Genomic DNA, 20,514 nt, shown 5'->3' with positions numbered 1-20,514 from the left:
ACACAGACACACACACACCCCCCAATCATGTACTTATGTATATTATATATTTTTTAATGTGAAGTTATTAATGAGAGTGACGATGTTGGAGTCAGGGTACCTACATTCTATCAGACTGTAACATAGTGTATTTTACAGCAGCGTTTTTCAACCGCTGTTCCGCGGCACACTAGTGTGCCGCCAGATGTTGCCTGGTGTGCTGTAGGTGCAGACAAGAATTTTATAATTTTTCACTATTTTGTTTACTTAATATTTCATAATAAAGTAATTATAAAATACTTTCTTTGTGTTTATTTGATTCCTATTCAAGAGAAATACTTTATATATAGTCAATATAGGCACAGAGTTAAATTTTTTAACATTTTCTAATGGTGGTGTGCCTCGTGATTTTTTTCATGAAACAAGTGTGCCTTTGCCCAAAAAAGGTTGAAAAACACTGTTTTACAGTATATACCACATTGCAATTATGACTCCTCGCAATTTTTCCTTGACTTCTAGAGCTCTCCTCGATCCCAAAATAACCTTTACTTTTCTCAGGTCCAGACCTCAGAGGGTTGTAGTGACGGTGACTTTGTGGCTACTGGCTTCAAACACCACCTCAGCAGAGGAAAGGAGGAAGAGGTCTACAAGAAGAATGAGTGGGAGAGAGCAATTAAAAAAAAATGCATGAAGATGTAGCTGCTTTCATGCTGGGTTATTTTATTTTATTTAAAAAAAATATATTTTATTGATTTTTACAGAGAGGAAGGGAGAGAGACAGAGAGCTAGAAATGTCCATGAGAGAGAAACATCGACCAGCTGCTTCTTGCACACCCCCTACTGGGGATGTGCCCGCAACCAAGGTACATGCCCCTGACCGGAATCTAACCCGGGACCTTTCAGTCCGCAGACCGACGCTCTACCACTGAGCCAAACCAGTTTCGGCATGCTGGGTTATGTTTAAATCCTCTTATAAATAAAATGTTATGAGGGCTCCAAACCCTTTGAGACTTAATTCATATATCATGACAGATCCTTCTAGGTGTTTTTAATGTTTAAAATTTATGTATGCATTGGTGCTCTAAAATACTTAAATGTTACAAAAGGATTGGCACCTTCAGAAGAAGCCAGGCTTATAGGTATTTATGATCCTTCCGTTGATTTTTATGTATCCACAGATCTATAAATATTCCATGTACTCCAGTGGTAACATACTGTATACATGGTTATGCAGATGTTTTTTCCACTTACTGTGAAACTTGTTTTGCACTTCAGCTGTTTCATTGCGTTTCAGGACTTGCCTCCTTTTTCTCTCCCGTCCAAAGGTTGCATTTTGTTGCACTGTATGATTGTACCAGACTTTACTTATCCAATGGTCTATTCGCGGACCTCTAGGTTGTCTGTTTTGGTACCATAAACCATACTATTATGAATGTCCTTATGAGTCCACCTGTTCACATAAGCGGGAGTTTATCTCTACAAGAAGTTCCTGGAAGAAGAAAGGCTTGGGGAAAAGGCATCGCCATAGGGAGCACTTTGATTGCCCCTCCCCACTTCCCTCTGCTGGTGGTGCCAGTTTACTCTCAACACAGCAGCACTGAGAGCACTCAGGCTCCATGCTGCTCTACCTCAGGAGGTGCTGTTCACACCAGAGTACATTGGATGGAGCTGTGCTTAGTCTGCAGCTGTTCCTGCTCCTGCGTGAGGCTAGCTATCACTCTTCCATTTCTGAGATCCTTTAAGGGTTCAAGGGTATGGATTAGATGGATGGATGCACTATTGGAAAATCTCTTCCAGCAACTTTTCTCTGCAGAAGGAAGTTGTATAATTGAAAATATACCTATTAAATATGTGGGGCTCATGGTACACTGAAAAGCTTTATTTGTGCATCTGGAATAGAATGCTGCATGTGGGTCTCTATCCAATGAGCCCAGTGTCCATTTACCAGCACACATTCAGATAAGAACTTCATGAAGGATGATGATATCAGCTCGTGAAATTTCTTAAGCTCTGCTGCCTGCGATTTTAAATCTGGCCTACTTCGTTTTAGACACCAGACATATGGCCATAGCTAATTATATGCTTAGATCCGATGCATTTCAAAACCGTTGATGTTACTCCATAAGAGACCTTAGAAGCAAGGATAAGATATGTGGTTAAGAAGATAGAAGATGTATGTAAAGAGAAATTCTAACCTTTAGGAAGAGCTACCATAAACTTTGAAAAATCAGTTTGTTAAGAAGTATATTTAGGTTTCCTTTTTGTGTGAGTCATATGTAGCAACATATTTGTGTATATATGGGTATATGTATGTGTATATATGTTTCAAATGTACACACGGGTGTGTTGGAGCCAGCTCACCCAGGGCCTTCAGAGTCAATTGTGAAATTGTCAGGCATTTTGTGAGCAGATTGACTTCACATTAGCAGCTTGAAGTCAGTTATGGTGGAAGTACTGAAACCATAGCAATTGGTAAACAATAAAAATCAGGGTCTCGTTTCCTATAAAGCTGGTTGTTAAACACCAGTCCACCACTGTCTATGTGTATGTATAATCAATCTTCCTTCCAAAAATGAACAAACACTCAAATTGTTAAAAATACATTTGTTTGTCCTACCCGGTTTGGCTCAGAGTGCCGGCCTGCATACTGAAAGGTCCTAGGTTCAATTCCGGTTAGGTATGTATCTTGGTTGAGGACACATCCCTAGTAGGAGGTGTGCAGGAGGAAGCTGATTGATATTTCTCTCTCATCGATGTTTTTAATTCTCTATTCCTCTCCCTTCCTCTCTGTAAAAAAATAAAAAAATATATGTTAAAAAAATAAAAAGACATTGTTTGCAGTGTCTGTTTTCCAATAATCAGGAAAAAGTAGAAATCAGTCTGTTGTGCTTTTCTCACGAAAACCTTAAAATGCAGCCTTTGGAGAGGAGAAATAAAGGAGACAAGTCCTGAAATGAAATGAAACAACTGAAACGCAAAAGGGTGATTGATGCTCATTATTAATCTGTTTTTTTTCCACAACATAGTAATGTGTTGATATAATCCAAAATCAATCAATGTAGTTTGATTTAAAAATGTTATCAATAGTTTTGTGTAACTTATCTCTAAGTGTTTTTGTCACTAACTTTAAAGTTGATTTACCAGTTTTAAAACAATCCTCTGCATGACTTGTATCTGTTTTTGCTTTGAGGAATACAATTCTGGAAACACACACACACACACACACACACCCCAAAACAAACAAGCAAACAAACAAACAAACAACAAAAAACCCCACACAATACCCCCCCAAAATCTTTGTATACTTTATAGATTAATTGTACTTTTTAAAAGTTCAAATACTGTACATACGCACCATTGTAGTTTTCTTTTAATTTGTGTTTAATTTCTGGGTTGTTTTTGAATATTTTCATACCAAAAGAATCTTGCAAATAATATATTGAAATCATCCTAACAGCATGATTTACCAGGATTTGCTGTGATAACTCACAACCCTAATAGGCAAAAAAGTGACCTAGTATTTGATCATAGAAATCAGGAAAACTGGCAAAAGTGCTGCTATGGAATTAAATAAATGTACAATTAGAAGGGTGGTGAGAGTTCCTGTGATGCAGCGTCCTCACTTATAAGAAGGAAGAAAAGGAATTAATGCTATTAAGCTTCATATAATTTATTATTCGAATTGCCTTGGCCCAATATAGCTTGGGTTTTAAGTACTTTGCATGTGAATATAGAAACTGAGGGCATTAAAGCATCAAAATGAGTGGTATAGAAAGGATGATTTGTTAATTTCTCCCCTCCATACTAAAATGTGGAAGAATGGCTATTATCCAGTCAAACACAGGCAATGTTAATAACTTGATCATAACTTAAGAAAATTAAATATCAGGGTTAGGGCTGTGCAGGTAAATATCATCTATGAAAGGCAGAAGTAATAGACAGTTGTATAAAGCCTTATGGCTGTTGCCATTCTATAAGTAGTAAAATATGATTTATTCTGTACTCTAGTCATGAATTACTCAAGAGGTACAGAGAAATGATGACTTAGAAATCCTGAATAAAAATAACCTGAACAACTTAACGTTTTTTTGAATGTGAAAAAGATTATAAACAGACTATAATACCTATTTTAGTTAATGACTAACTGATCTATAAAGAAAATGATTTATAAAACCCATATTTAGCAGGAGTAAGGGTAATTTACTAATAATGAAGGCCATCTGTCCTCATTTCTTTTAATAGGGATATTGTAGTATTGAAAATGTGGTGGTTTTCATGTTAGATCCTTGAGAATGTGAACAAGATATTTCTTAGGGTCCTGATGAATTCAAACTTGTTACAAACTATTTCGATTCAATCTTAAGAATGAAAATTTTTAAGAAATGTGATTTTCTTCTAAATGGGAATTTAAGCATGGACTAATGTGGGAATTAAAAAAAAAACATTGTGGTATCTACTTGATCTCTTACAACACTCATTTATAATTTTCAACAGTTTTTTTTTTTTTTACTATGGACTTCAGTTCTTCATACAGTAATTTATGCCAGTTTTATTCCTCTACTATTTTATTCTGATTATTCTTTTGAAAAACCTTTTTTATATATTTGAAGGTTCATAAGAGGGTATGGCTATTCTTTTGTTTCTCAGGCTAAAAACTTGAATTTCTATACCCTTCTCTTTGATATTTTGTTTCTAAATGATCTAATTGTAAAGAACCTCATGAATATTAAATATTTTTTTTTGATTTTTCTGATGCCTACTTTCAGAATTTTGGGGTCAAAACATTTTGTACAGTCTTTGGAATTTACAAAAAGCCACATATTATAATATTATACCATGTGTTTTATTTTAAAGGCAGATATGATGTGGCCAAATTAACAGCTTATTTGATTGTACACCTACATTTTTATCAGCTTGTAGGGGGGGCAAGGGTTTTTACATATGTGTCCATTGAGGGACAGGGTGTTTACGTGACAGATGAAAAAGAAAAAAAGAGAATAAATGTACTTAGATTAGTATACATGTAGCTCTTGGGGGGAAATGTCCTTTTGGGGAGCACTTGTCAAAGTCATCATAATCTAATTTAGTTGAAACAGATAAGATTATTAAATCTACAAAATGTAAGGAATAAGTTCATTTTTCAATCACTGATAGAAATGAGGAGTAGGTTATAGATAGGTTTGGAATTAAATATTCTATCCTAGAGAGAAGCTGCTTTTTGTTAACAATATTATTTTCTGAGTGATTGTGTACTTGATGAATAATTGGAGGAATGTCACAGATTAGGAAATAATCTAATACAGTATTGATTTAACCAGGGTTCTATTGGTGAAAAGACAATAAAATTAAATTTTGATTTATTAAGACACACATATAAAGCCTATACTTTTAGAAAAGAGCATGCACATGACATTTATTTCTCATTCTATTAGTTGAAAATTTGAGTATTGACTTCTGCTTTTGTATTTATCAATATAATGAATATTGATTGTCATAAAAATGTCCCATTGACATTTTACAGTCCTAGAGTAGCTTCTAAATAAAGAAGTAAATTAAGGCTTGTGTAAGTCTATTGCCATGTGTTTCTCATTGCAATTTCCCCTCCCTGCCTCCCTCTGCTTCTTCCTTCTTCTCTCTCTTTTCTCCCATTAAATAAATAGTGCAGGAACACATGCCCACTGTGTGTTGTACATATTCTGATACCAAAGGTATGAGTAAATGTTACAAGTCCCCACAGCCACCCATGATCTCATGCCTCTTCTACTCAATGTTTCCCACCAGAGCTTTTCCTGAGGGTTTGCACATGTGAATATATGCATGCACAATATTATATGTGTATTCTTCATAGATATGTAGATCGCCTTTACATCAGGAGAGTAGATAGTGTGCATTGTAAAGCAAAGTACTTGTTTCTTTTCCCCACTTAACAAAGAATTAAAAATCATCTTATTTCAGTAGACCTGGAATGTTTTCCCCTTCCTCTTTGTAAAATTTTTTTTAAAAACAAAACACCATCAAGTTCTACTTAAACTTCCCACTGAAGTACTTTCAGAATCTCTTATCTAGAACCTCTTTCTGCCTTTCTCAGCTCCATATATTTTTATATTTATTATCTTCTAAGCTTTATTTTTGTGTTTATTTCCTTCAAAAGGGAGTAAAATCCCAGTATATATCCCTCCCCCTACTCCCTGTGTCATATATTATATATCTATTTTGGGTGATTTTAGAGAGTCAACCCTAACACTCCTTTTCCTTTGCTTCCAGAGTTTGAGACCAAATGAGAAACAGTATAGAGAAGAGAGATAAATGGAGATTAAAGTAACAAATGGAGATTAAAGCTGGTGTAGATCTGCATTTAGATCTTAGGTCAAAAGGGCATGCTGCCAATTCCCAGCAGGATTTAATAGACTTGCACTTGTAGTTAATGGCACATCTGGACAGCCAGAGGCCTCTACTGTTTTTTCCTTTGGGCAGAAAGCAAATTCATTCAAGGAAAAAGGGAGAGTCTGTATTGCAAGCTTGATTGCTTCTCCATCATCCACTTGTTCTGATAATAGTTCCTCCTTCCCTAGGTAGCCAGGGGGCATGACAGGCCTGGAGTGTTATTTGAACAGAAGTGTCTCCACAGGACACCTTAGTGCTATGAGAAAAAGTTATACTCAAGTGTTGACCTTGAGTCTCTCTGCATTATCTTTGGTCCCACTCAATTTTTAAATCAATTAAGTTACTTAAAATTGATTTAATGATCAAAAATCTGTTTGTCTTCCTGTCTTGATTGACATCTCCTACAAGTATTGTCTGGAAAACACCACATCATAAATTTCTTTTCCTGAAACAGCTAGGGCTTAGGGTAAAAGCATTTAGAAATCTTTGATATAAAACTGATAATCTAGATAATTCCTAAAACAGTTGATAAAGTGGAGGCTTGATGTACATCAAAAATAGCTTCAAAGTGTATGTAAACACTTTTTTTTCCCCCAAAATAAGATTTTTATTTTGAAAGTCATTTGAAAGACACTAAGACTCACCAGATGTAGATTCCAAATTCACATTCTCTCCAACCCCTACCAGTGGCCTCTGTCATTCCCAAAGGTTGCATTCCTTTATTTTTTATTTTTTTAAGGTTGCATTTTCAGCTTCCTGGAAAAGAGATATTTTTCCATTAGCCATCTCCTTTTTTGTTGTTGTTGTTGTTGTTGTAGAGTAGAGCTTTATGTCCAGGAAATAGTGTGTTTGTTAGAAATGGTTAGTTGTTTAAAAATACATCAAGGTAGGTCTAATATGTTCAGCCAAGTGGAAGTTTTGGGATGGGGTGCGGGGGAGGCTCAGCCAGAGGTGAAGTGGGGATGTTCTCTAGTATTTGCTTATCTTACTACAACCCAACATCCATATGTGGAAATGGCATCAAGGAATACAGTCCTACATGCAGTTGTTCTGTCCTTGCAGTGTAAACTCCAATCCTTGGTCCTCCTGTTAAAGCTGGTGCAGCTCGCAGCTCCTCCTCCAGACCTACTCTTGGAAGGAGGCTCTGCAAATCTCTGCAGTTTTCATGTTGACAGCAATTCCATAAATTATTGGAAAGTGGTTTTTATTTTCTTCCTGGTCATTTAATTCTGTCACACGCAATGCCACTAAGTGAATGTCATCTTCTGTCAAATTCACTAAGAAGTTGGGAAGTTTTTGTGACAGCTGCCCATTCTCACTGAAGCCGCTGACCAGGTGCACTTCCAGCCTGAGGATGGCCAGAAATGATTTTATGAAGTTCATGATCAAGGGGACCTCAGCTTTGGGGTCGGTTCCATCACAGTGTGTTAAGCAGGGGACCCCAATACCTCTGTGCCTCCGCACCACAATGCCACAGTGGTGGCATCATCAGAACCCAGAATGGAGAAGGAGCTATCCTTTGGGGAGGTCACAGCAAGCTCTCTTTGCTGAACATACAGAAGGCCCTGGGATCCCACTTGTTGAACACATGGACCTCTGAGAAGACTTGCTCTTTCCTCCAGAAGCAGGTGGGCTTGGACAAGGTCCTGGGGAGCATGTGGCACTGTACTGGGAGCCTCTGGACCAGCAGCAGCATCTCAGAGGTGGCTGCTCCGGAAGGCTCAGGAAAGTGGCGCTCTTCCCAGCTGTGGTGTATATAACTTCCACAAAGATCTGAAAGTAGCACATATGACTGGAAATAGGCCATCATAAGTGAGCAATGTGACCATGGTTAAAGTTTTTAAGGAAAATCAATCAAATGAGTTATTTAAATGTTTACTTTATCATTTTTTTTCCTTTGAGTTTTAGTGAATCTGAGAATCTTGATAGATATAAAAGTTAATTTTGCATAGACTATCATATCCTTTGGAAAGAAATATGAATGAAATATCTCTGCCTTTTAAGTATTCTGAGTGATATTTTATTGTTAAACTAGGGGTCTGGTGCATGAATTCCTGCATGGGTGGGGTCCCTCAGGGTGGCCTGCGGGGATTGGGTCGAAACCAGCAGTACAATGCCACCTGCAGCTCCTACCTGCTACTCCTGCACATCCCAGCCCCACTGTGCCTGCCTCGGGCTTGTGCCCAATCAATCCCAATCGGGAGAGGCTCCCACCACTGCAGTAGTGCTCACCAGCTGTGAGCCCCGCATCTGGCTCCCCCCAGAGGGGAGTGGCTTGTGGGATCAGGCTGAAACTGGCTCTTTGACATCCTCTGAGGGGTCATGGATTTCGAGAGGGTGCAGGCCAGGCTGAGGAACCCTACCAGTGCATGATTGGGGCTGGGGAGGGATCAAGAGAAGGCTCCAAAACAAGTCAGGCCCCTTCTTGCCCAGTCCCTATCAGCTGGACCACAGCAGCAAGCTAACTTACTGATCTGCCCCTTGGTGGTCAGTGCACTTCATAGCTAGGGGTTGACCAGTCGACTGTCTGCTCCCTGGTGACCAGTGCTCATCATAGTGAGTGGTTGAGTGGTCTTAGCATATTATGCTTTGATTGGTTGAACAGTTGACTGGTCACTGGATGACAGGAGACTTAGCATATTAGGCTTTTATTATATAAGATTGTAACTAGTAAATACTGGTGGGCAAATAAATAATTTTTCTTAACAAACTGTTAAAATTTAGTAATGGTGCTACTCTGTTTAAAGAACCAGGACTTTTCAACTACCAAAGAAGACCAATAATTGTCTCTTTTAGTTACTTGTGTTTAATATAACTAATTAAAATTCATTCCTTCTTAAGTTTTATAAATTCTGAAATCAAATTTATTTTGTACTGATAGGATTAAAGTAACTTATTGAATATCAAGATAGGATTCATTTTTTTTTTTTTTTTTTAGTTATATTAAACCTGTTAACCGGGGAGTTCCCTTTTTAATTACACAACATACAACGGGCGCATACTCTTTCACTAGGACGTGTCAGTACATCACGCCCAGTGGACGTAATTTTATATTATTATTTTTTATTTATACTTAATTAAAATAAATGAAATATATATATTTTTGTTTACTTATATATAAAGCACAAAGGAAAATACAAAATTACAAACAAATAGAAAAGAATACCAACAAAAAAATGGAAACATCGAATTAAAAAATTATAAATTTTACAAACAATTATAAAGATTACAAAAAATATATATTTTTTATTTCTATACACAATAAAAATAAAAAGTTAACAATTACAGAACAATAAACAAAAGCACACAAATAAAATAGAAATATTGAGTTTAAAAAATTGAAATATAGATGTAAAAATTCAAAACTCAACTTCCGTGTGACATATTTTAAAACAATTGTTGATACATAGTGCTACCTTACAATCCGGACACTAGTATGTAGATTCTTTCCTAACACCTTTTTTGTAGCAAACTGGGCATTTCCTGGATTTAATTTTTCCTATATTGCTTTTCATTTGTTCTGGAAAATGCCTTTCAACTAAGCATGAGGGTTTAGATGTAGAGCTGCTTGTTGATGTCTTTGGGTGGGTTTTCACTATGTTGTTATCTACCAATTTTTCTACACACTCTATCAAAAAGTGTGATCAATCCAAATGACCTTTATCTTTTTTGTATATAATATATGCATCGAAGCAGCACATATAAATTAATCGTAGAAACATTTTTTAATAAAATTTTTTTACCCTATTACAGGCAGCCGTGTAGGCCACCATAACTCCATCTCCCAAATCTACGACACCCATATTCTTGTTATAATCCAGGACAACATTCGGTTTTTCTTGCCTTCTTCCTCTCTTTTCAATCATTGTCTTTTCGTCATTATGAATAGAACTGAGCATCAATACGTCTTTTTTATCCTTCCATTTTAAAACCATAAGTTTGTCTTTGATTCTTACTATATGTTCATTTTTCTGTAATTTTTTTGTTTTTATTTCACTGGGGATTCCAACTCTGTTTATCCTCATTGTTCCAACAATGTCTGTATTGTTTTGACACAAGAGTTCAGCCAAATGAATTGACGTATAGAAATTATCTAAGTAAATCCTATACCCTTTATTCAGTAAGTCATGTGTTAACTCCAAAACAATTCTTGTTAATTGTTTTTCTTGTGGGTAGTTTGAACCATAATTTGTGTCCTTGCCTGTGTATAAAATTATATTTTGTACGTATCCAGATTGGCTTTCACTCAAAATAAACAACTTCATTCCAAATCTAGCTCTTTTTGTAGATATATATTGTTTCCAAGATAAATTCCCTTTCCATAATAAAAGAGATTCATCTATGCATATTTCTCGTTCACATACATAAAAACTTTTAAACTTTTCTGACAAATTATTGATGATTGGATCAATTATATATGTTTTTCTATTATATAAAGGTTGGAGGTATAAAAATATAAGTAAATGATATATAATACGAAAATAGGTAGGTAAGTGTAAGTACGTACCCGTCACTGCTCACCCAGAACACGTCCACTACTCTCACTAGTGAAATTATACTGATTCCCTCCGTGTCTTAAATTCATGTGGAGACATGTATGGATGACTAATACCTTTGTTGTTCGGAAATATAGTCCCGCCCGTTTCAGGGCGCAACATATATTTCAAGGACGTATTCATATGTCCTACCCGTACCCGATATTGTTTACGTTTGACGTATTTATACATCCTGCTCGGTTAACAGGTTAAAGAAATTAATAGTAACTCAACTCTTCAGATGGTAATGAGGTAAATTGGGAAATATAAACCAGGCCACTTTGGGGCATCTTAGTTTTGAATTTGGAAGTGTGACTACAGTGATGCAATAATTATAGTTAATCTATAATTTTAATAAATCAGCTTTGAGAACATATAGTTGTCTTCAAGTGATACATTTATCAAATAATAAGATAACGAATATTAAAACTGGGCAGGCATTTAATCATAATACATGATTTTATATTACCTTTGAAATTCCTTTTTAAAAAGTCCAACTATTTGAGGAATAATTTATAGAACAATGACTGTGAATGATTTTGAGCCGTGAATTTTAAGAGGTAATTGAAGAATGAGGTGATTCATTGTTTTTCTCTACATACATATATGTGTGTATATATATGTATGAAAATGTTTGAATGATGTGATTATGGAATCATAGTGTATATAAGTTTTTCAAAAGATGGATTGGTGAAATACAACAATCCAGGTTATGAAGATTCTTAAATAATTCATGTAAGTTATCATAGTGGAGCTCCAACAATTTATTCTGGTCTTATTTGGATATAATGTCTGTGAATGATTCTGTAAGTGAGGTGATAAATATTCATCTGTTTTATCACTGACAACAGCTGAGAATTCCTGAATAGACAGTGGACCGCGGAATCCAGATCTTCGATGCCTATGCATACCCATACACTTATCCAACTTCATTTCCATGTTAGTTGTCAGTAGCTAAGGAACATTTGTGTTAATAAGCTGCAGAAACAAAATTATGCTCTTTGGGTTAGAGTTTGGAAAGCTGTGACCTGATTATCCAGAAAGAGACAGGTGGTAGGCTTCATTCCCATTAAAACGTAAGGACAGAGGAAAGATAGGCAGTGCTTAAGGAACTGGCAAAATGCTCGACCCACAAAGTATGACCTGAAATACAACTTGTAAAGCCAATGTGAAATAACTGTACCCTAGAAAGGCAAATTGTCTCTCTGTGTCTAGGAAAAAAACATTTAGTTCCCTCTGAAATTTAGGCCAAATTAATTTTACAAAAACATAGTCTGAATCATATCTAGGTAAACAGAATTGCACTTTAAGAGTGATATTAAGAAAAGTTGAATATATAACCCATGAGTAATATTTTATATCTAACAACAGACTCATAGAATCCCTTGCTGCTAAACTGATAGAATTCATTTGCCTAAAAGTGAAAAAGTATTTTAAATGTCAGGATTCTCCTGTTTGTCACAAAGTTTTATGTACTTTGGATTTCTGCTCATAATATTTCCTTCAAGACCAAGAGACTGATTTCCTCTTTTTATATTCAAGGGGAATGAGTGAAGACCTCACACAGCTTTTGTTTAAGAAATTTGAAAATTTGAGATAGTTGTAAAATTATTCACCTAGGCATTTGTTCATTCTTCTAACCAATATTTACTAAACATGAACTATGCCATTTTTCTAAGGAATTCATGTTGATGAGCAGTGCCACATAAACAAATGAGTAATGTGCTATAATTTGGGGTAATGTGGTAGATTCATTCTGGAAATGATAAAAATGATGTCTTTCTTATGAGCAATGTTAATGTAAGTATAAAAATAATACTTTTAGTATCAAAATATAGAAGTCTGCTCTGTTGAAGGAATTCTAAAGGGGGACATGATTCTATGCCACATGGAAATTTTATTCTTAAATATTTATAGTATGAATATAATCATTCATATATTCAACTATACATACTGAGTGCTTACCATGTTCTTAGTCATTTTGTTAGGAGCCTGAAAATAAAATATTACAAGCAAATCCCTAGAAGAAAACTATTTTAATTTGAAAACTATGGACAAATAGAATCTGACCTCGGATATTTCAATGTAGTTTATTGGCAAATTTTTGCTTACATGTGGTTTGCCGCTTTATTCAAAAAATATAGATTTAATGTATAAATCTATACATTAAGAGTGATATTAAGAAAAGTTGAATATATAACCCATGAGTAATATTTTATATCTAACAACAGACTCATAGAATCCCTTGCTGCTAAACTGATAGAATTCATTTGCCTAAAAGTGAAATGTCTCTTTAATAAATAAATAAATAGATACTTATTGTTTTTGAAATTTCCTGAATAAATGTTAACGGAAATGAATATTTGTAAAGCAACTAATTCTAATTTTGATATGACAATTTTCTGTGTTAACAGAGTACTTTAGCATACTAATGTTGTATCACGATGTACAGTCTTATCTCAGACAGTACATTGACTAAGGGAATTAGTGAGGTTTTGGGTTAGATACCTGGGAAGTTAATCAGGAGCTCTACATAGTCAGAAATTTTGATTGTTCAAGCCTTGTGAATTTAAGCACTTAATCAGGCAAAATACTGAGGAATATTACAAGTCCTGTTTCAGAACTGAAAGCCTCTTCTGATTATAGACTAACCTGTCTGCCAACTCTGACATGTTGCAAACAGATGCATATTACGTTAAACCTCTTTTCATCTCATTGGGGGAAGACTGTTTTCAAGTTCTTAATGGTTATTTTTTTTTCTAAAAATGTTTCATTTAAGACCTTAATTGGGTATATGAAATGTTTCTTTTGTCATTGATCCTAGTATGTGCACGTTTGCAACATGTATAAAAGGATCCTTTTGTTTTAAACATTGCTCAGTTTTATGAGGCATAGAAATGAGAAGAGCTTTATTCTTTAAAACACAGACTAGATAGCAAAGGAGAAATGAACAGACCTCAAACATGATATAAATGAAGCACAGGAGTCAGTTGGTGTATTATATTAGTTAGCTAGCCCTGCCATAACAAAACCATAGACTGGGTGGCGTAAGCAACAGAAATATTATTTTCTCATAAGGCTGGAAATCCAAGATCAAGGTGTGGGCAGGTTTGATTTCTTTTAAGGCCTCTCTCTTTGACTTTGTAGACGCCCACCTTCTCGCTGTGTCCTTACTCACATCATCTTTGTGTGTGTGTGTGTGTATGTGTGATGCAACCCTGGTATCTTTGTGTGCCCAGTCATTGGACATTGAATTATGTCTCTCCCTACTGGCCTCATTTTAACTCAATAACTTCTTTAAAGGTCCTATCTCCAAAAGTAGTCACATTCTGAGGTACTAGGGTTAGGGCTTCAACCCATGAGCTTTTTGGGGGGCTGGGGGTGGGAAGCTAGGGGATACAATCCATCCTACAACAGCTAGGAAGTTTTTTAAGTACTTTGGTTTATTTGTAATGATCAAGATGAGAACATTTATCTTTTAGCCAAGCAAGAATTAAGGATGGTCCTGGAACACCAGCTGAGGAAAGATGAAGTAAATTGTCAAGGTTCTCCCTGGCCTCAGACTGAATGAACTCTGTGCTTAAGTTTCCTCATTTTGGGTTGTGAACAAGTCAAACACACTAACTAGGGTCCTTTTTACCTTCCATGTAAGAGACCTTTTACCCTGAGATTTGTCAGGAACATACAACTTACAAAATGCCTGAAGCTTTGGCCTTTTCACCAGAAGTTTTATTGATGATCTTTACACTTTAGACTTGAACTTAGAAAACAATCCTGTGTGTGTGTGTGTGTGTGTGTATGCATGTGCACATATTGGGGGTTGATTATGAGAGGAGCTGTGACAGGATGAGAATCTCCTAGAAGTGCCCTGTGGCCACAGAAATACTTAGGTGTTAAGACACCTCTGAAGAGGAGTCTGCAGAATGGGAATGGGCAGCTCATGGAGCTCAGGACTGGACAGCATCCATGGAGCCAGCATGAGATGGCTTGCTACCAGCTCTTTATCTCTTCCTTTGTGAGTTCGTGGGGCCAGAGGCCTGGTGAAAGCCTCAATCTCTGGGCAAGGATTCTACCATAATTAATAGCTCAGTGTCCATTTGGGAATATTTCGGGCAGGTGTTCCTTATTTCTTTCCAGCGAACCTCCCCTACCCCCCACCATTTTTTTCCTGCTAATTTCTTAGGTGGTGTACACGGAAGGATTTATATTGTATTCCCTTATACATTCTGCCTCATACTAATAACATCCCTCACTTCAACATTTTAAAAGGCAATAAAGATATTAATGAGTGCTTCTAAAACACTCACTCATATACTAGGAGTGATGTTGCAACATGGCTCTGTGATCAGAGAGAAGAAAACTTGAGAGGGGGAGGTTTTTCCTCAAAAAATATCTCCCCATGTCATCTCCTGTAGCCTTGGACCAACTCATAAGGACACGATTTGTTTTGTTAATTATTGGTTAAATTATGCTACGTTGCAAAGGTTGTCTCATAAATTTACCATGAGGGAAGGAATTCACAAATAAACGAGGGTAGTGAAGAATAGTGCCTGTGTTTTAATGCTGGTTCTGTAGGTAATAGCCTGGGGGCCATTAGTGACTCCTTTCATCTCCTGCTGTTTTCAGCATCTTATCTATAAAATGATGGAGATAATATCTGCCAACCTAATTAAGATTTGTAAGGATCAAGTGCAGTAAAGCCAAGGAAAGTGGTTTATAAACTGTCAGGCACTATACAAACAGAAATGGTGAATGCTGGTAGAGAACTGTGAGATTAATTGGGAGGCATTAAAAGCTTATAATAAATGCTTTTGATTCTCAAAAATCTTATTTATTCAGACCAAACCAAGGTGTCTTTAGTATCACCCAATTCCTCAAATCCCAACCTGAACTTGATCTTGAATGTTCAGAGATTCCTAGAATCTGAAAAATGAGTTTTAGCTATACGGTGAAAGCATACATTGGCAAACATTCAAATTTATTATTGTTTTCCAGCATTTTTTAAAAGAAGAGTAACTAATCAACTATGTGGGATTTATTTGGGGAATTTTTGTGTGAAAATTTTTTGTATCTCCCTGCTCCCCCCCCCCCCCCCCCCTCCACACACACACACACACACACACTCTTTATTGGTTGAGATTATTATTTTTAGATTCCTTTTTCATTTGCTCTTCTGGTTGGGTGGTTTTTTGCTTTCTTATATTTCAAATCATTGTTTTGAGTCTCAGAATCCTCTACTGTTGAATTCCTGTATACTATTCTTTATTTCAGTCAGTGTATACGTAATTTCTGACTGGTCCTTTTCCATTTTTTTGAGGTTTCTAGATTCTTGAATAACCTTATAAGCATGGTTTTGAACTCTATATCCACTAGTTTGATTTCTTCCATTTCTGACATGTTTCTTTGTCTCTGCATTTTGGCTTCTTCTATGTGTTTGTTTCTATGCATTGGGTAGAGCTGTTTGCTATGTTTCCTTGAGCTTGTAGAGTGGCCTTGTGTAGTAAGTGTTCTGTAGGGCCCAGTGGCTCAGCGTCCCAGTCACCTGAGCTGGACACTCTAGGTGCACACCTTTGTGGGCTTTGAGCACAGTCTTGTTGTAGTTGAGACTTGATTGCTGTTGGTGTCACTGGGAGGAATTGACTTCCGGGCCAATTGGCTGTGAGGACCAACTGTGACTACAGTGGGAGAGATGCTGTGTAGGAGACACCCCTATGGAGCAGACTTGCTTCAGTGGGGCTTTGGTGCTCACTGAGTCTGCCCCTTGAGTGTGTTGCTGATAGATGTGTAGTGTTGTTATCTGGTATGGTCTGACATTGATCACTGGGTACACTGGCTCTTGGGTTTCCAGGGAGTTACAAAGGCAGCCACTGCCTGGGGCCACCCAGCAGGAGCTACAGAGAGATCTACAGATTCCTCTTCTTTGTATCAAGTTTGGAAGTGCCCAGAAGAGGCCCAGCTGTGAAGCCAGGCAGCCTGGTGCTGGTGCTAGGTCTTGGCACCTTTATTGATAGGTTTGGGGTTCCCTGACCCAGCTGCAGCTTGTTTGAGAGATTTTAGCCTGGGCAAAGACAGGCCATTCATATGCAAAAGCTGTGTCACATAGCTGGGGTGGGGTTATAAATTGGATGAGGTGGGGTTTTAGTCAATCACCAGGGTGGAGCAAACAGAAATAGCTACCAGTCAGCTCTAGGACAAGGGAGGTACCAGCATAGGAACAATGATCCCTGGGAGCACCTTCATCTAGGAGAAAGCCAGCCCCCGAGTTCTTGCCCTGATGCCAGACAATCCAGCTCTTCCACCTATGTGTCGATGTTCCCCAGAGCCTTACTCTGGCATTAGATCTCAGAGGAAGCGGGGCCTTGTAAGTTCAGTTCATGTTGCTCGCCTTTTAAGAGGAACAGCTGGGTCTCAGCAGCCTCTCTCTCACTGAGCTCAAATCTGCACTGGTTTGTATAGTCCTCAGTTCTTACTGCTTTTCTCAGCTCTGGAATCCTAGGCTGGGGGTCTGGTATGGGGCCGGGACCCCATGCTCCTCCGGGCGGCCTCTGCAGAGATGATCTTCCTCTCAATTAAAAAAGCGCCACACGTGGGTGTCGGACCAGTCCGTTCTTCATGCCATACCCTGCCAGTCTTAGTGTGCTTTCTTCTTGACTTCTCTAGTTTTCCAGTGGTTCTGGATGATGGTTGTTCTGTATGTTAGTTGTAATTTTGATGTGGTTGTGGGAGGTGGTGCGTACAAACATTTACCTACGCCATCTTCAAATCTCTGCCTCTTTCCAATGCATTATCAGCTTGCTAAGGGCATGGGAATAATATATCTATCGCCTTTGTTTTGCCAGCTATTGGCAAGCTCAGTGCCTAGAACTCAGTAGAAGTTTATGGAATAAATTTAGACCAGGGAATGTTTCTTTTATTCATATTAAGGATTTTATAGTTTACTTTTCTAACATAAAATCAGAGTTTGGCCCCTAAATGTTGTGCTCATCACTTTTTAATCAAACTTCTTATTTTAAAAATAATTGTATATTATGTCCCAATGAATTAAAATATCTTTTTTCTTCTTTACCATAATTCTTGGGGAGAGCATATTGATAGTGTAATAATGTTTCTAACAGTTAAGTGTTAGAGTGGTTCAGTTTCACCATATGAACTGAAGAAAAACTCATATTTAAAAATTTTTGTTTTATTTTTAATTGTGGTTAAAAGCACATAACATTAAATTGACCATCTTAAGTGGTTTTTAATGTACATTTCAGCTGTGTTGTATATATTTACTTTGTGTGCAACAGCCCTGTAGACATTATTTATCTTGAAAATTTCAAACTCTATTGCCTGTTAAAAAGTAGTTTTCCCTTCATTTAACATTTTATTTCTATAAATTTTAATACTTTAATACTTCACAAACAAATACTTTTGAAATATATTGACATGTTACGTTTTATTTCTGCTTTTATTTATGTCTATCAAAGTCACATAGGAAATCTGGATCATGTAATAAATAGTGATATATTTTCATTCTTATTCATATGTGAGAAAGCCAGATACATATTTTCTTGAATAAGCATTAGGAACATTGCCTTGCTAAGAGTAAATAGTAAGTAGTTAACTAATGAGAAAATGAATAAAAACATATATAATTTGTGAAGCAGTAGGTGCTTGTCTAAATCAAAGTAGATTTATATATATGGAAAGAATATGCTACATCTTCAAAACTGCCTATTATGAAAGATCACCTTTAATTTGAAAACCCTTGATTTTCCAAGATAATTGTAGAAATCATGTTTTCACTTTTGCAGAGAATGGCTCAGCTGGGTTAGTGGTTCTCAAACTCCAGTGTGTGTCAGAATCACCTGTCGGGCTGCTTTATTTACAACAGCTCTGATCTGGAAACAGCCCATGTGCCCATCAGCAGATGAGTGGATAAAAATGCTGTGGTTCAGTCACACCACGAAATACTCTGCAGCTGTGAAAAAGAAGGATCTCTTACCCTCTGAGACAGCATGGAGAGTTTTATGCTAACTGAAATTAAGCCAGCCAGAGAAAGACAAGTATCACAGTATCTCACTGATATGTGGAATCTAATGAATAAAATAAATTGACAAACAAAATAGATCTAGAGACATGGAAGTGTGGAACAGACTGACAATTCTCAGAGGGAAAGGAGGGAAGAGATGAACTAAATAGCTAGTATGCATATATGCTTTACCTATGGACATAGATAGTAGTGTGGTGAAGGCCTTAGGTGGGGCAGGAGTGGAAGGAGGAAGGTCATTGGGGGGGGGGGGAAAGAGGGAAATATCTAATACTTACAACAATAAAAATAAAAATGAAAATAAATAAAATCACTATAGAGAGAGAGAGAGAGAGAGAAAAGGGAAGCCCCTGTAGAGCTTCTTTATACTCATTACTGGACCAACCCCCAGGGCTGCTGAATCTGTAGGTTTGGAAAGAAATCTGCTGACTTGCATCTTGAACAAGTTCCCAAGTGATGCTGATGCTCTAGGCTGGGGGATTGCACTTTGAGAACTACTGATCTGGAGCAGTGGTTCCTCAGAGATTCTTTAAGATAAGAAGAGATAGTTTAAGACCTGTCCAGTGGGTTTGGAAATGCTGTACTCTAGTCACCTTCTAGGTGACCATTTGTTGTAACCATTTGCCTAGGAAAGACACATTGAGATCTGGCCTTAAAATAGCTTCTTTAACCTTGTATTCATCATTTCCTATATTTACTTGATTGCAGAACTGTCTTTTTACTAATACCAATTATCTTTTGACGGACACTGACATTCTATTATTATGCATAATTTGAGAAGTGCTGTGTAGTATAAAGAATTAGGAAAGTGTGAGGTTTTCAATGTCTTGTTTGAAAAGATAGAGCAAGGCAGGGCAATGGGTAGCTCATCTCTCTTCCTATCTTTAAAATAAACACGACAAAACTCCATTTCCTGGTGTGGGAGGAGTAGAAAGGATTTGTTTGGGTACTTTACGTTTCTTCAGAGATAGAGAGTAAAGGAAATAAATATTTGGCTTACTTTAATTTCCAGTTTTTGTTTTGAGGTTTGTATCACAAAAGTTCTATCATAGCACCTTGAATGGGTTGTTTGGTTTTCAAGTACCTGTGTAAATTTCACAACAATAGGCACAAATTGGTTGAATGTACCAATTTTGTGGCAAAGGCCTAGCCTGATGCAGGAGTTGAGAAGTGCGATGATACCTGCTTCAGTTTGAGATGTGCCCGGGGACCTGCTTTAGAGAGTAGTGCCAGTCCGTGATAGAAGACATCCATGGTTTTAAAGGCTGTGGTTCCCGTAAGGCGGGGCTGCAGTGAGATCTCTGCACAAGGTCAGCATCCTCCAGTGTCCTCAGGCTCACTTGTGGGAGGATCAGAACAAAGATTTCTCTCTAGAAAGTGTAAATAAAGTTTCCCACTTCCTGTTCCTGATGCCAAGAAGAGGCATAGACTATGCTAATTCCCTAAGGAAAATGAACTTTGCAAACGCACTATATTATGTATGCATATGGCTTTCCTCTTTTCTGTAGATTTTTTTCACCCACATTTAAAAAATTATTTTAATCCTCACACAAGGATATTTTCCCATTGGTATTTATTTATTTG

General features: G+C 37.0%; 1 protein-coding gene, 1 long non-coding RNA gene and 1 pseudogene across 5 annotated transcripts in view; 1 reads left to right on the top strand and 2 right to left on the bottom strand.

Moving 5' to 3' along the window:
- Nucleotides 1-20,514, top strand: part of GPC6 (glypican 6) — a 1,067,089-nt gene that overhangs the window by 26,115 nt on the left and 1,020,460 nt on the right. The gene's annotated exons all lie outside the window — the stretch shown is intronic.
- The window catches only part of LOC311618946, a 305,305-nt gene that overhangs the window by 282,846 nt on the left and 1,945 nt on the right, over nt 1-20,514 (bottom strand). The window lies entirely within an intron of this gene.
- Nucleotides 7,142-12,878, bottom strand: LOC311618562 (protein N-terminal asparagine amidohydrolase-like; annotated as a pseudogene). Its single transcript has 2 exons — nt 12,864-12,878; nt 7,142-8,009 (listed from the first exon to the last, which is right to left on the bottom strand). The product of its transcript is annotated as a protein N-terminal asparagine amidohydrolase-like (transcript).

This window comes from Pipistrellus hanaki, assembly GCF_964339955.1.
Source record: "Pipistrellus hanaki genome assembly, chromosome: 3".
In the NCBI taxonomy this organism is placed as follows: Eukaryota; Metazoa; Chordata; class Mammalia; order Chiroptera; family Vespertilionidae; genus Pipistrellus; species Pipistrellus hanaki.
This window is presented reverse-complemented; position numbering and strand designations above follow the sequence as displayed.